At 40.9% G+C, this 13,803-nt stretch overlaps 1 protein-coding gene across 3 annotated transcripts in view; it reads right to left on the bottom strand.

The window, feature by feature from the left end:
* The window catches only part of LOC132591162 (teneurin-3-like), a 1,137,496-nt gene that overhangs the window by 1,047,917 nt on the left and 75,776 nt on the right, over positions 1 to 13,803 (bottom strand). The window lies entirely within an intron of this gene.

Genomic DNA, 13,803 nt, shown 5'->3' with positions numbered 1-13,803 from the left:
TCTCTGTCCCTAGGTAAGTGTGGTTAGATCTGCAGCCTTAATTATTAAGCTGGTTTTTCATTTGGGAGGAACCCCCCCCCAAAAAAAATTGATTTGTAGAACTGCATATGCACACACTCATAATCATGTATCTCCTCACTCTTCCGGCTCCCCCATATGAAATACAGTCACAATTTTGGGGTTCCTTATTGTTTGCTTATACACTCAAGGGTTGAGTAAGAAACAGCACCTGACACAAGCTGATTTGTTATACTTCCTAACAACTTCCAAGTGGCTGCATGAGGCAGCCCCAGGAGCAGGTAGTGGCTATGTATAAGATCATAGGTGGAATCCAGTTAGTGCCCATGAACTCATGGAATGACTTTTTATTCAGCAGGAACTTCCACTATTTGAAGTGAATTTCCCCATGATTTCTGCTGATTTGCCCTTGTATTAGAGGATCCCACAACTTTCTGGAGAAGATTCCCAGAGGACTCAAGTGATGAAGGGGGGTAGGAGACATATTGTTCTACATAATTTTGGTTTACAAGTATTTTAAATGTGTATCTTTGCTGTTGCAGAAAACCAATAAAATTAAATGCTCTAGAAAATACTTGAATTATAATTAGGGCTTTTAAACTGGACTTTGACTACTAAAGTGAGAAAACAGAAGTTATACTGGCATTCAGCAAGTACGGTTGCAAAGCAACTCTAAACTGCATCATGAGTTTATATACTGGACCACCAAACTTCCATGTTTATGCTTAGCATTAAAAAAATGAAATGGGAAAGGGAAATGGTGTGCTCCCAAGATGTCACCTTGAGAAAAAATAATAATCAGAAGGAGAACTACTATTCTTTCAGGTGTTTTGTGCAAAACACCGATTAAATTAACATTACACATAATACTGTTCCAATTTCCTTTGGAGAAATATTAAATTGTGAATCCACAAAGACTTTGATGAATACCCATTAAAACAGAAGCTCCACTAGCTGCAGTGTTGCTTGTAATCTTAACGCCTTTTAGGTAGCAATAATAGAGCAATAACCTTACAGTATCTAGAAATAAGCAATACCAAAATAGCTGAAGGGACAGATATTGACAATTCCCCTTGGCAGCACACCAGGAGCAAGAACGCTTCCTTCCCCCACCCAGATTTCTCATAAATTTCACACTCCTGGGATGGGATCTCTCTCCTTTCTGAAGGCATATGGGAAATGGGTAGAAACAGCAAAGTCCATGAAGATCCTGCAGAGAAAACAGGCAGATTTGCATGGTAATTCCATCCTCCCCTTAAGGCTTTTCATTTCATTTTTTAAGGCATACCTGATAAGAAAAGACAAGAGGATTCCTTTTAGGCATGCTTAACTATTTACATGGGGGATTAGCTCAGAAGGTGGAGGAAGGTGAAGGAAAAGGATCAGGCTATGGTCTCTCATGCTCCTTCCTATAGTCTGGCAGAGATAAAAGGCAGCATGTACAAAAGTCCTAGTGGTTGTCTGTCTGTCTGTCTGTCTGTCTGTCTGTCTGTCTGTCTGTCTGTCTGTCTGTCTGTCTCTGCACATTGCACACACACAGACAGATATTAAAAAGCTTTCAGCTTCAGAAGTTTATCAAAACAGTTATCCCAAAGAGGTGATTGGCAAACTGACCCACACACCTTACCTTCCAAGTTCCGGACTGCAGAATCCAGGACCGGCAGCCATTTGACACCGGAAGTTGTGTCGATGTAACTTCCGGTGTCGCTTTGCCCTTCTATGGGCACCAAAAATGGCCGCCGCCGGCTTCAAAAGTCGCTTGTACGCATGACAGGAAGTGTGCCAACGCAACTTCCGGTGTCGCTCCGCCCATCTATGGTCACCAAAATGGCCGCCGCCAACACCAGAAGTTACGTCTATGCACTTCCGGACATGCGTAGATGCGACTTTTGAAGCTGGCGGCGGCCATTTTTTGTGCCCATAGAAGGCATAGCTGCCAAGTTTTCCCTTTTCTCACGAGGAAGCCTATTCAGCATAAGGGAATTTCCCTTTAAAAAAGGGATAACTTGGCAGCTATGATAGAAGGGCAAATCGGAAAGGAAAAAAATGGCCGCCGGCAGGAGAAAATAATGGAGAAAAACGGGAGACGAAGTGATACGGGGGACCACCGGGAAAGGGTAAGTAAAAAAGGGGTTTTGCTGGGGAAAATGGGAGACTTGGCAGCTATGCCCACACACTGCCATTCTTGATACTGTTTCCTTTAAACCCTTCCCAACTATGGTTAAAAATAATGTAAAAGTTCATTAGTAAAAAAGCAACAACCATGTATCAGAGACAGGGGTATGGGTGGAGGGGAGTGAGGCAAAGGACAGATATTGGTTAAGGTTAGAGAAAAAGAAATAAGATGCACTTCTGAATCAATTAGCCAGGTTAGGGCTTCCAAGAAGTAACAGCATGTAAACCGAAGTAGCTGAACAATTCATGAGGGGCATCCGAGATAGGAATAGTTTTTCATTAAATGTGAACTAAAATTTGCAAAGGATATTTCACTGAAGTTGGAGATGGGCTCTAAGTAATTGCATAACATAAGGCATGGGTGATGAGTTCTCATAGGTTGTCATGAGTCACTCCAGTGAAATTTCCAGCCACAGGGGCAAGACAAAAATCACATGGGCATCTTAGCTAATCAGATCTTGTTTTCAATATATCAACCCTGAATATGGCCAGTTTAGTGCTCAACAAATGCAAAAGAGAACACTTGCTTTCATAAAGAAAGGATATGCTTGCCGGAAGTAATACATCTACCGTACTCACAAGGCATGAATTATAAGCCTTCTGTGTGTGCATTATATATGACATTGGGATCTAAGGATTTAATTAGGTATATCCAACTGAAGTAAAACCCAGAGAATTTGGTTCAGAGAATTTGCTACAGTCAGAGAAAACTGGTGATGTCCAACCAAGGAGAGAAAGAAGCAAGGAGCTTTTTAAAAGCAAAGATCCTTTATTAGGTTGCAACCACATTCCCTACACAAAGGTGTCATGGGTATAGAAATATTAGTGCTATATAGGAAATTCCTTGCACTGCTCTGGTTCACCAGAAGCAGCTTAGTCATGCTAGCCACATGACCTGGAAAAACTGTCTGCTGACAAACGTTGGCTTCCTCAGCCAGGAAAGCAAGATGAGCGCCATAACCCAGAGTCGTCTGCGACTGGACTTAACTGTCAGGGGTCCTTTACCTTTCTTTTTATAGGAAGTTCCTTAAATGAACTCTCCTTTCATACTTTCAGGACTACATAAGCTGATAGAATCTGACTGGAGAGGAACTGGATGAAGTCCCCATGCCTGACTTGTGAACTTCAAAGAAGTGCATAGGGCTTCCTTTTCTGAAATCAGATAGCAGGGGGAAGACCCTGAAACTCGTTAGTTTTCAGAGCTTATTCATACCAAAGAGCTATGTGAAGGAACACACTGGTCTGTAACTAATGCTGATCTAAGTTTCATCTGACTGCAAGAATCCGACATTTGCTGATAACCTTAACTGGGGGGTGGGAGGCGGGGGGGGGAGAGATATTGCTTTCACTTGTTATTATGTTGTTGTTGTTGTTTAGTCGTTTAGTCGTGTCCGACTCTTCGTGACCCCATGGACCATAGCACGCCAGGCACTCCTGTCTTGCACTGCCTCCCGCAGTTTGGTCAAACTCATGTTCGTAGCTTCGAGAACACTGTCCAACCATCTTGTCCTCTGTCGTCCCCTTCTCCTAGTGCCCTCAATCTTTCCCAACATCAGGGTCTTTTCCAAGGATTCTTCTCTTCTCATGAGGTGGCCAAAGTATTGGAGCCTCAGCTTCACGATCTGTCCTTCCAGGGAGCACTCAGGGCTGATTTCCTTCAGAATGGATAGGTTTGATCTTCTTGCAGTCCATGGGACTCTCAAGAGTCTCCTCCAGCACCATAATTCAAAAGCATCAATTCTTCGGCGATCAGCCTTCTTTATGATCCAGCTCTCACTTCCATACATCACTACTGGGAAAACCATAGTTTTAACTATACGGACCTTTGTCGGCAAGGTGTTGTCTTTGCTTTTTAAGATGCTGTCTAGGTTTGTCATTGCTTTTCTCCCAAGAAGCAGGCGTCTTTTAATTTCGTGACTGCTGTCACCATCTGCAGTGATCAAGGAGCCCAAGAAAGTAAAATCTCTCACTGCCTCCATTTCTTCCCCTTCTATTTGCCTTTTTGTGCTTTTAAATTGAAAACTGTGCTGTGATCTTTGGATAAAGGAAAGTATAGAAATTTAATAAATAATAATAAATAAATAAATAAAATAAATACGCAACCAAACACCCAGCCGATAATTACATTTTTCCTCTTGAATACTGCAATGAGTTTAGGGGTGGGGTGAGGGCAATACCCCTCATGGTACATAATTCTATATCCAGTAAAGATCAGCAGCAACAGAACAGGCTGACAAACCAGTTCCTTTATAAAGATAATGGCTTTAGGCAGTGAGAGGAGTGATTTCATCAGCATCTAAAAGAAGGTGCTGTGTTGCAAGAGGTACAACTGATGGCTCTCTCTAGGTTAATGGGTGGGCCTTTCCCCACCCACTTCAACTAGTTGCTACTGTAAGACAACAGTAGCTAGAAATGTGTGAGATGAAAAGCTGAATGCTAGAATCTACACACAGAGGCATGTTTCACTCCGTGCTGATCTGTGCTGGGCTTAGGGACTCCCCTGGAAACCTAAAGCAGAAGCTAGATTTATAAGAAAGTAAGGCTGTTAGATTAGATTATTATTTTTTACTGTTTTCTGCATTTGACAAAAAAAAAATCCCAATTCAAACTTGCGAGGAAGGAATACTGTAAGGCAACCCCCCTTATTAATCTGTCATAATTTAAGTTCATACAAATCTTTCACTGTGATCTCACTCTGGTAAGTAATTTCATTATTTAACTGATATTATGAGATACATAACTACCTGTATACCAACAAAATAAGGATTTATTGACTGCAGAAGAAAACAATACCATAATATAAAATATTTTGTCTGCTTCAATATTGTATCAATAGGCAAGGATATTCAATGGATATATTTTAGAAAAGTGGTTCCCAACTGGTGGTCTGCGGCACCATTCACATATCAAAAACTACCATAAGGTAAAGGTAAAGTGACCCCTGACCGTTAAGTCCAGTTGCAGATGACTCTCCAGGTCATGTGGCCAGGTCATGTGGCCAGCATGACTAAGCCGCTTCTGGCGAACCAAAGCAGCACACGGAAACACCATTTACCTTCCCACTGGAGTGGTACCTATTTATCTACTAGCACTTGACGTGCTTTCTAACTGCTAGGTAGCCAGGAGCAGGGACCGAGCAACGGAGGCTCACCTCGTCGTGGGGATTAAAACCACTGACATTTGATAGGCAAGCTCTAGGCTTTGTGGTTTAGACCACAGTACCACCCGCGTCCCTAAAAACTACCATCAGGCTTATAAGATTTAACATTGTTATTTCCATGCTTTGAAATTTAACTGTTATTACACTTTAATTATAGAAATGTAGTTTTAGAAAGTTGCATTTGAGGATCCCTTTAGTCATGTTGTAGTATATATTTATTGAAATAAATGTGCCTAAATTATGTTGGCATACACGCTGAAGACCTGGCCTCCTAGCCCCCCGGTAAGCATCTGCCAGGTGTCTTCTCCCTCCGGTAGCTAACAGTAACACGATCCAGGCTTTCAGAGTCTGGACACGTTATCTGCAGTGTCCATCCCCACATTAGCATGGTGTGGCAGCAACAGCAGCAGCAAGAAGAGACTCAGAGAGAAGTTCTTGCATATTTATAAGCGTTTATTCTAGAAGCATATCAGAGCATTTACAGACACGTCTTCCTCCTTCTCTCCATAACAAATTATAGGTCAACCAGTATGCAGATGTCTGTCTAAAAGGTTTGTTCAAAAATATACTTACTTTGATGCAGTCCCTGGGTTTTGTTGTGGGCACTTATCAAATGACTTCCAGAACTTTTGTTTAAGGATACCCTCCTTTTTCAGAAATCTGGCCTAAGTTCTTACCATCAAAAGTCAGATCATAAACTATTGGAGGGTGACAGAGAGAGTTGAGGGGACTAGGCATTCTTTCTTTCCCACACCTCTGTGAGAGTGATTTCTGCTACCAGTATTTTACTATATTATTCATCACCGGAATTTTCATTACTTAAGAAGAGTACCATCTAAATAGAAAGGGAAGAATGTACTAGCAATTTCAAGACTGTATTGCATGACCCAATACAGCGCTGGGAAATAAATAAATAAAATCATACAAGGAAACAGCAGGTGAGAACTGAAGCATCCTCATGGCTCGTGAGGAGAACCTCCCCGGAGTCTGAAGAGGACTTTGGTGAGTGGGGAGGAAGCCCCAAAGAGAAAGCCCCAAAGAGACCATAGATGTAATGGGGCTTTGTTTAGGCTGCTCAGCCTCCCAGCTTAGCAGCTGGCATGCACAGTAGCACAGCAGCAGCCATTTTTTCAACATCCTCCAGCCTCTAGCCAGCCCCAGAGCTTCAACTCTAGTCGAAGAGACAGTTGTGTGGAGAACAGAAGAGAAAAATAGAGAGCAAGGGGGGAAATGGGTGTTAGTAGCTTTTTAGAGGGTGCTCCCCACTTGTGTAAGTTTCGTTTATTTGCACAGGGTCCTTTGCTCTCATGGTGTGATCCTTTCAACCCTCTCCACCCCCTACAAATAGGTACCTGATATAATACAAAAATATTTCATTGACAGCCATAGGAGCTCCCTCATGTGTTCCTATAGCAGCTCCTGGGCACAATTTTTATTCAGACCATAGCATAGGAATTTAACCTCCCCCTATGCTATAGTCCTTGCTGGGACATCCCCTAGCTGCTGTTTTCAATTAAAATCCAATCACACAACACCCAAGTGATATATATTTAGCATCACCTGTAGTGTGGCCCTTCCACATTTCAAGGACAAGAACTTCTTCCTTGGTGGATGCATTGGACTGGATCTTAAATTGCTTTTCTTTTCAGATATGCACATACACCCTTCTGAAAAATAATATCAGAATGTTATGTATGGACTGAGATTACAACATTGCTGACTATCATTTCAAGGATGTTCAAAGTGTTTTAGCTACTCAGTAGTTGAAGGACATGGAAAGACATTATGCATGTCCAAGAGGAAATCAGCTGGCCAGTGCTATTTTATAGTATCAGTAAGCATAAAGATAATATCTCCCAGCCACAGCAGGAGGACATATTGCTAACCAGGTTGTTTCTTTTTGTCTCTCTCAATAAGTTCTTGGCAATGTGCTCCAAGGTACAATCCTCTGTAATGGTATGAGACAATAGCTTAGATGCATAGTCTGGCAGCAAAAAAAGAGAGGACTTTATTAATCTTTATGTTAGTTAAATGGAAACATTTGAACCCTCTATTTATAAAAAAAAATCAGCTTGAAATCATGGGAACTCTCCTTTCGAAGCACTCTCTTTTTTACCATGTTTTCCATTCTGAGTGAACTGATACATGCTGGCAAATATTTGTTCAAGTGCCCTTTCTGTAGAGCTCCACCTAGCCTGCTAATTGCATAAATATAGAAGGTAGCAAAACAAAGCCTGATTTTTTCACAATTTGAATACCACTTTGAACTGGATGCATGGTAAGTGTAGATTCAGTTGCTGTCATCTGTGTGCTTGCCTATTTTTAACCAAACTTAAAATCATTACCACCTTGATACAGAATGGAAGCTTTGTTCAATTAGTTTTCCAAGCATTCCACGTCAGTCTGTAGCAATGGTACATAAGGTAGGTGTAAATAAGGGATGGACTAGATAACTCTTGTGGTCCTTTTCACCTCTACAATTCTATGTTTCTAGTCCCCTTCCATAAATTTCCTTCATTTTTATGAAATATGATTCTAGCCCTTATCTTTGTGGATATATACAGAAAAGCATGCAGGCAGTATTTTATCCGATAATTTGCTAAGAAGTTAACTTGCTCCCACCTTCTGATGCCCTGGTCAGTGAGTGCAAATGCTTTGGAATATTTCGACAAGCACTATGCCCTTACTCTTAAATTACATAATAGTTTATTAATAATTGATGCAATTAAATATTTTAGCACATTAGATGCTTGTATTTATGTTCTGCAATTATTTCATGCTTCTTTTGCCTCCCTATCACAATTTTCATTTTTGGCTGTGGGCCTCAAGCAGAGACTTGGGGGGGGGTACTCTTTAAATTAACTGACAACCATCTTTAAAACATATGCTTGGATTCTGAAGGTACAGGGAAGCATCCCAGAACTGAATCACATCTACTGGAATCATATACAACAGGTTCATGCAAATTTTATGCAAATTGTGTTGTGTGTGAATAAAACATACAACGTAACTGCAGCCTTCTCGTTCATTCTAAGTTTCCATGGTGACCCTCTGTGATTACCTACCTATATGAAAGGCTATTCTGTTTACTCAAAATAGCTGTAGTCCCATAATATTCACATGCCTTAGAGACTTCAGCAATGTTTATTAAAGAATTTCTTCATTTTAATAATATGCTGGGTTATTTGGGGATGTATCTATTCTATTGTTTCTAAAAGTATTTTCAATGTACAAATTACTTTACAATTATTACCACATTTATCCTCCCAACCTGAACAGTTATTTTAGAATGGAGAGACGGGAACATAGAAAGCTGCCTTAGGCTGAGTCAAACAATTGGTCTTATTTTAGTTCAGCATTGTCCACAATAACTGGGGCTTTCCAGGGGCTTGGCAAGGATCTCTAACAGACCTACCTGGAAATACCAGGAACAGAAATTGGGACAGTCAGAGGGCATGGAAGAACAGAGCTTACTTCCATCAATTAACAAATTCTAAAATGTGTCCAATTATGGGAAATCCTAAACGTGGGCCTCTATCTACATTAATTGATTTAGGTTTTAAGCTATTCACAACTAACTTGTTTCATATATGTTAAGTGGCAGTTCAATGGTAATTCCTTTTAGAAATGGAAAATCAGTAGAGGGATCAGAAAAGTGATTAGTTAAGGAACAGACCAAACAGGAAGGGAGAGTAGCATTATATGAAAAGGATATGTAGACTTGTGAAGAGATTCGTGTCTTGGAGAGTGGAAGGCAGATGAAAAGTATATGTGTAAAAAATTGTTGGAGGGGGAAGCAAAAGTGACCTTACTGTGGGTGTCTGCTATAGATCTCCAAGCCAGACTGATGACTTGGATGATGCCTTTCTACAGCAGATTAACAAACATGCTTAAGGGAGAGGCATAGTAGTACAGGGGAACTTCAAATTACCCAGGTATCTGTTGGAACTCAAACTCTGCGAAAAATGTAAGGACCAACAAATTCCTCAATTGCCTCACTGACAATTTAATTTCCCAGAAGGAGGAAGATGCAACAAGCTTCTTCTTTTTGTACCTGGTCCTCACCAACAGGGAGGAACTGTTTGGTGAAGTGAAAATATAAGGAAACTTGGGAGGAAGTTCTTTTGGGTTTTATTACACAAAGGCAAGGGGAAAATGAGTGTAGCCGGACATGCATGTTGGAACTTAAGAAGGCTGACTTCAAAAAGCTTAAGGAAATTCTGGATGAAAACCCATGGTCAGAAATACTCAAAGAGAAGGGATGGATGGGAATTTCTTAAAGGTGAAATACTGAAGGCACAAATAAAGATAATTCCAATAAGAAAGTGGGATGTGGCTGCATAAGCTAATCCAAATGTGGGTTAGCTCAGTTGGTAGAGCATGAGACTCTTAAACTCAGAGTCATGGGTTCAAGCCCTATGTTGGGCAAAAGACCCCAGTATGGAAAGGGGGTTGGACTAGATGACCCTCATGGCCCCTTCCAACTCTACAATTATATGATTTTGCATTGTCTTATATCTTGCATTGGTGTAAGAAAATGTGAAACTAAATCAAAGGATGACAATCCGCTTGTGCAAGCAGAAGCATGAGAATTATGCAAGAAGAAGCATGAGAATTGGTGTAGAAGTTTTCTGTTATAGCTGTTTCTGTAGAAGAGTGGTTGATGGCTATTTTCTTTCTGGTTCTGGTTTTTTGACACAAAACCATATATATATATATATATATATATATATATATATATATATATATATCCTAAATATATAAACACATTTAAAAACCATTATGTAACCTTTTACAAATTGTCATCACAGAAGAGAAAGTGAATAGTGGCTGTCTCACATGCATCAACTTAAGTCTTTAGCCTTCCAAAAGATGGATGTGTTATTAAAACGTAGAACTATTTTACTGCATAAAAATCTGCAAGTTGCAAACTCATATGCCTCCCAGACTATAAAATTACTTTTGACTTTATGACATCAGTACCAAATACACTTCACTTTCTACTGAGGACATCAAGACTGCTTGGTTTAACGAATGACTGATAGATCCCCACAGCTTGCTTTCAGGATTTGATGCCAGAACATTAAACCTTTTTTTCTGACATGCTAATTTAGATCATTTAGCAACCACAGCATTAGCTGCAAGTGGAAAAAACCCACATGTAACCATGTAAAGTCAAGTATGACCTATGAGCCTTACATTGCCTGCATGACATTGCCAGCTTTCTTGTTGCAAATATGCAATGAGCTTTTGATTAAATTTGAGTACATTCAACATTTTCGTTTACTAGATTTCCTTTAGAATGAAAAGAAGTGTATATACAAAACTTGTACACATATCAGCAGATGTTTTGAAGAAGCAACTAATCTAAATCTTGATTAGATCTCTTATCAGTTACTTTTTTTTTGTTTGTTAAGACAGAGCATCCACAACTGGGTTTGGATTTTAAAAACTGTTCAACTTCTTACTGGCATTCTGGTACAACATTATGATTTATTAAAGTTCCTAGTGAGAGAGATTGGAAGCTGAGCACACAGTGAAGTTCACCAGTTCAGCTTGGGAAAGGAGGTCCTCATAAATTGCCAGAATAATTCTTCTTTAGCCAGATGTTAAACTCATATAAGTCTGTCACCTAAATAGTTGGATATCTATAGGAAATGTCCCGGGCCCTTATTAATGACTGTCATTTAAGATGTAGAATGAATACATCACTTTTCATACTAGAGAAATGTAGTACAACAGAACTGCTTCCAAAACATTATTCATTTTCTGCAAAATGACAAAGTTCACAGCCATAATTTTAAGGCAATGCTTACTTCCACAATGAGATAAGTTTCAAATTAAAGCCTAAAGCTGTGTAAGAGAAAGGAGTTCTTTAAGTCAGGGATGGCCAATGTGCTGCATTTAATGCATTGTTGGACTCCAACTCGCATCAGCTCCAGCCCGCATAGCCAATGGTCCAAGATGATGGGAGCTGTGATCAAATAGCATCACATTAGCAACCTCTGCCCTATACAGAAGGCAGGTCAGAGGAAGAAGGAGCAGTAGACGGGTTGGAGGCTGAGCAAGCAACAGGTTAGAGTGAGAGTGAAGTGGCTGAGGCTATGACAGATCCACCACAGCAACCTGCCAGTTCCACTGTTTTCCCCTCCCCTCCTGTCTCTAAGAACAAGGAGGAAATTACATGTACAAAACTCAGAGAGCCCCTCCTTGAAGCATTTTGAGACTGTTGGGGAGACAGCCGGCTGGGGAGGAGCCTTAAGAGGAAGTGGGCAACTCAGATCCTCAGTTCTGACAACTGCTTCAATGGACTAGTTGTGCCCATGGAGTTCTCTGTTTGTATTTTGTCTCTTTGAATAAAGAATCAACCTTACTCCCCACAAGTGGAAAACAACAAAACAGCAAAAACAATTTTAAAAAACCTTTTTTAAAAACAACAACAACACCCATCAAATGTCCTCACAGTTCAAATACCAAGTATCCTTTTAAATTGCCAGGAACAATATATTTCAGCCACCAAATGCAAGGTTAAACAGGGATACAGCATACCTCTTCCCATCAGGCTTCTCCTCTCACCAATCAGATACAGTAGTTGCATTCTATACAAGCTGTGCTTTTTGAACCATCTTCAAGGGCAACCACATGTAATATACACTGCAGTAGTCCAAAGGAGATGTAACCAGAGCATAGACTATTGAAGCCAGGCTATTCCTGTAAAGAAATGGCCAATATATGGCAAACAGGTCTAAGCTGGGCACAAGCACTCCTAGTCCTAGAGGCCACTTAGGACTCTAGTTGTTGATCTGTAGTACTCCAGGAGTATTCACAGACCATGAATCTGTTTCTTTAGAAGAAACACAACACCCCCCAGAGCAGATTGCTCACCTAATTCCTGCATACAAGAACCACTCACCCACAGCAGCTTCATCTTATCAGGACTGAACTTCAGTTTATTGGCCTCCATTCAGCCCAATACTCTCCCAAGCTTCCAAGCACCAGTCCAAAACTTTTACAGGCTCCCCTGATCCAGACAAAACGGAAATAGAGCTATATGTCATCAGCATACTGATAACTATGTTCCAAATCTCCAGACAGCGGCTCTCAATTATTTAATATGGCTACTTAATGGCACAAGAGCAAGAACAGACCCCACAAGGACCCCATGGCTCAATAGCAACTATCCCTGAGTACGGTACTGTAGCGATCAGCATCGAGTTAGGCCGGGTTAGTAAGGGTTAACAAAATAGAACAGTTAGAACCCAAGGGGGTGGGCTCTGGCTGGGTATAAAAACCCCACCCCTGGAGGCAGTGGGAGTAGTCGGTTGGTCAGGTAGTCAGTTGGTTGTTAGTGGAGAGTTAGAGATAGAGCTGGTTTAAACACTGAGGGGAGGCATAGGTGGTGAGTTATTGAGAAGTCAAGATAGAGAATTTGAGTGCTTTTATTTACAGAAACATTTAGTTGACTTTAGCGGTATTAGGCCGGTAATATTTATAATTAGCGGTAATAGGCCATTATAAGAAACATCTGTTATTTGGAACGTTAATAAGACTATTACTGAAACCATTACGCATATGTACCTACAATAAAAGGTAAAGGTAAAGGGACCCCTGACCATTAGGTCCAGTCGTGACCAACTCCAGGTCATGTGGCCAGCATGTACCTACAATATGTACCTACAATAAAGCAACATATTTTTATTTCAAACAACATCCTGGTCTGAAGTGATTAACAAGTGCCAGTTAGAATACTGGTTGGTGGCAGCAGGTATTCCACTTGTCGTTGGCGCAGTCATCAATAGACCGTTAAACGTCCGGGGGTGCTGCGCAGGTCAGGGTGACCACAACAGGTACTCTCTGGTAGAGACCTTGCAGGTAAGAGAGAAACCACTGTAGTACAGGGATTCTAACTCCCATTCCCCTTAGTTGCTTCAGAAAATCTTGAAAGCATGAAGAGACCAAAGAGAACCACCAGGGTTGTATGTCCCCTGTCTCTTTTGCAACAAAAGGCAATCAAAGCTGTTTCAGTGCTTAAAACAGCCTGAAACCAGACCAAATGAGCCTCATGAGAGGACCAGTTTAGCTAGCTAGATAGCTCAACTGGTTAGAGTGTGCTCATAATACCAAGGTTGCAGGTTTGATCCCCGTAAGGAACAGCTGCATAGTCCTGCATTGCGGGGGGTTGGACTAGAAGATCCTCAGGGTTCCTTCCAACTATGATTTCTGGGTCAGGACCACTTTCTGGAAAACAGTGAAGTCCATGAGAACAAAGTACCTCATTCTTTCCTTAACCCAAAGTATAGTGTCAATCCCATTTCAGCCTAACTCATATAGTCCATATCCATATAGTTTGCATGCTATAAGCAGCAAGTATAATCAAAATAAGGAACACTTTGGTGTGTGAGTTCCAGAGATGACAGCAACAAGAAGTAAACCTGAGGTGGGCACACAAG

Source organism: Zootoca vivipara, chromosome 9 (genome assembly GCF_963506605.1).
Source record: "Zootoca vivipara chromosome 9, rZooViv1.1, whole genome shotgun sequence".
NCBI classification, from domain to species: Eukaryota; Metazoa; Chordata; class Lepidosauria; order Squamata; family Lacertidae; genus Zootoca; species Zootoca vivipara.
This window is presented reverse-complemented; position numbering and strand designations above follow the sequence as displayed.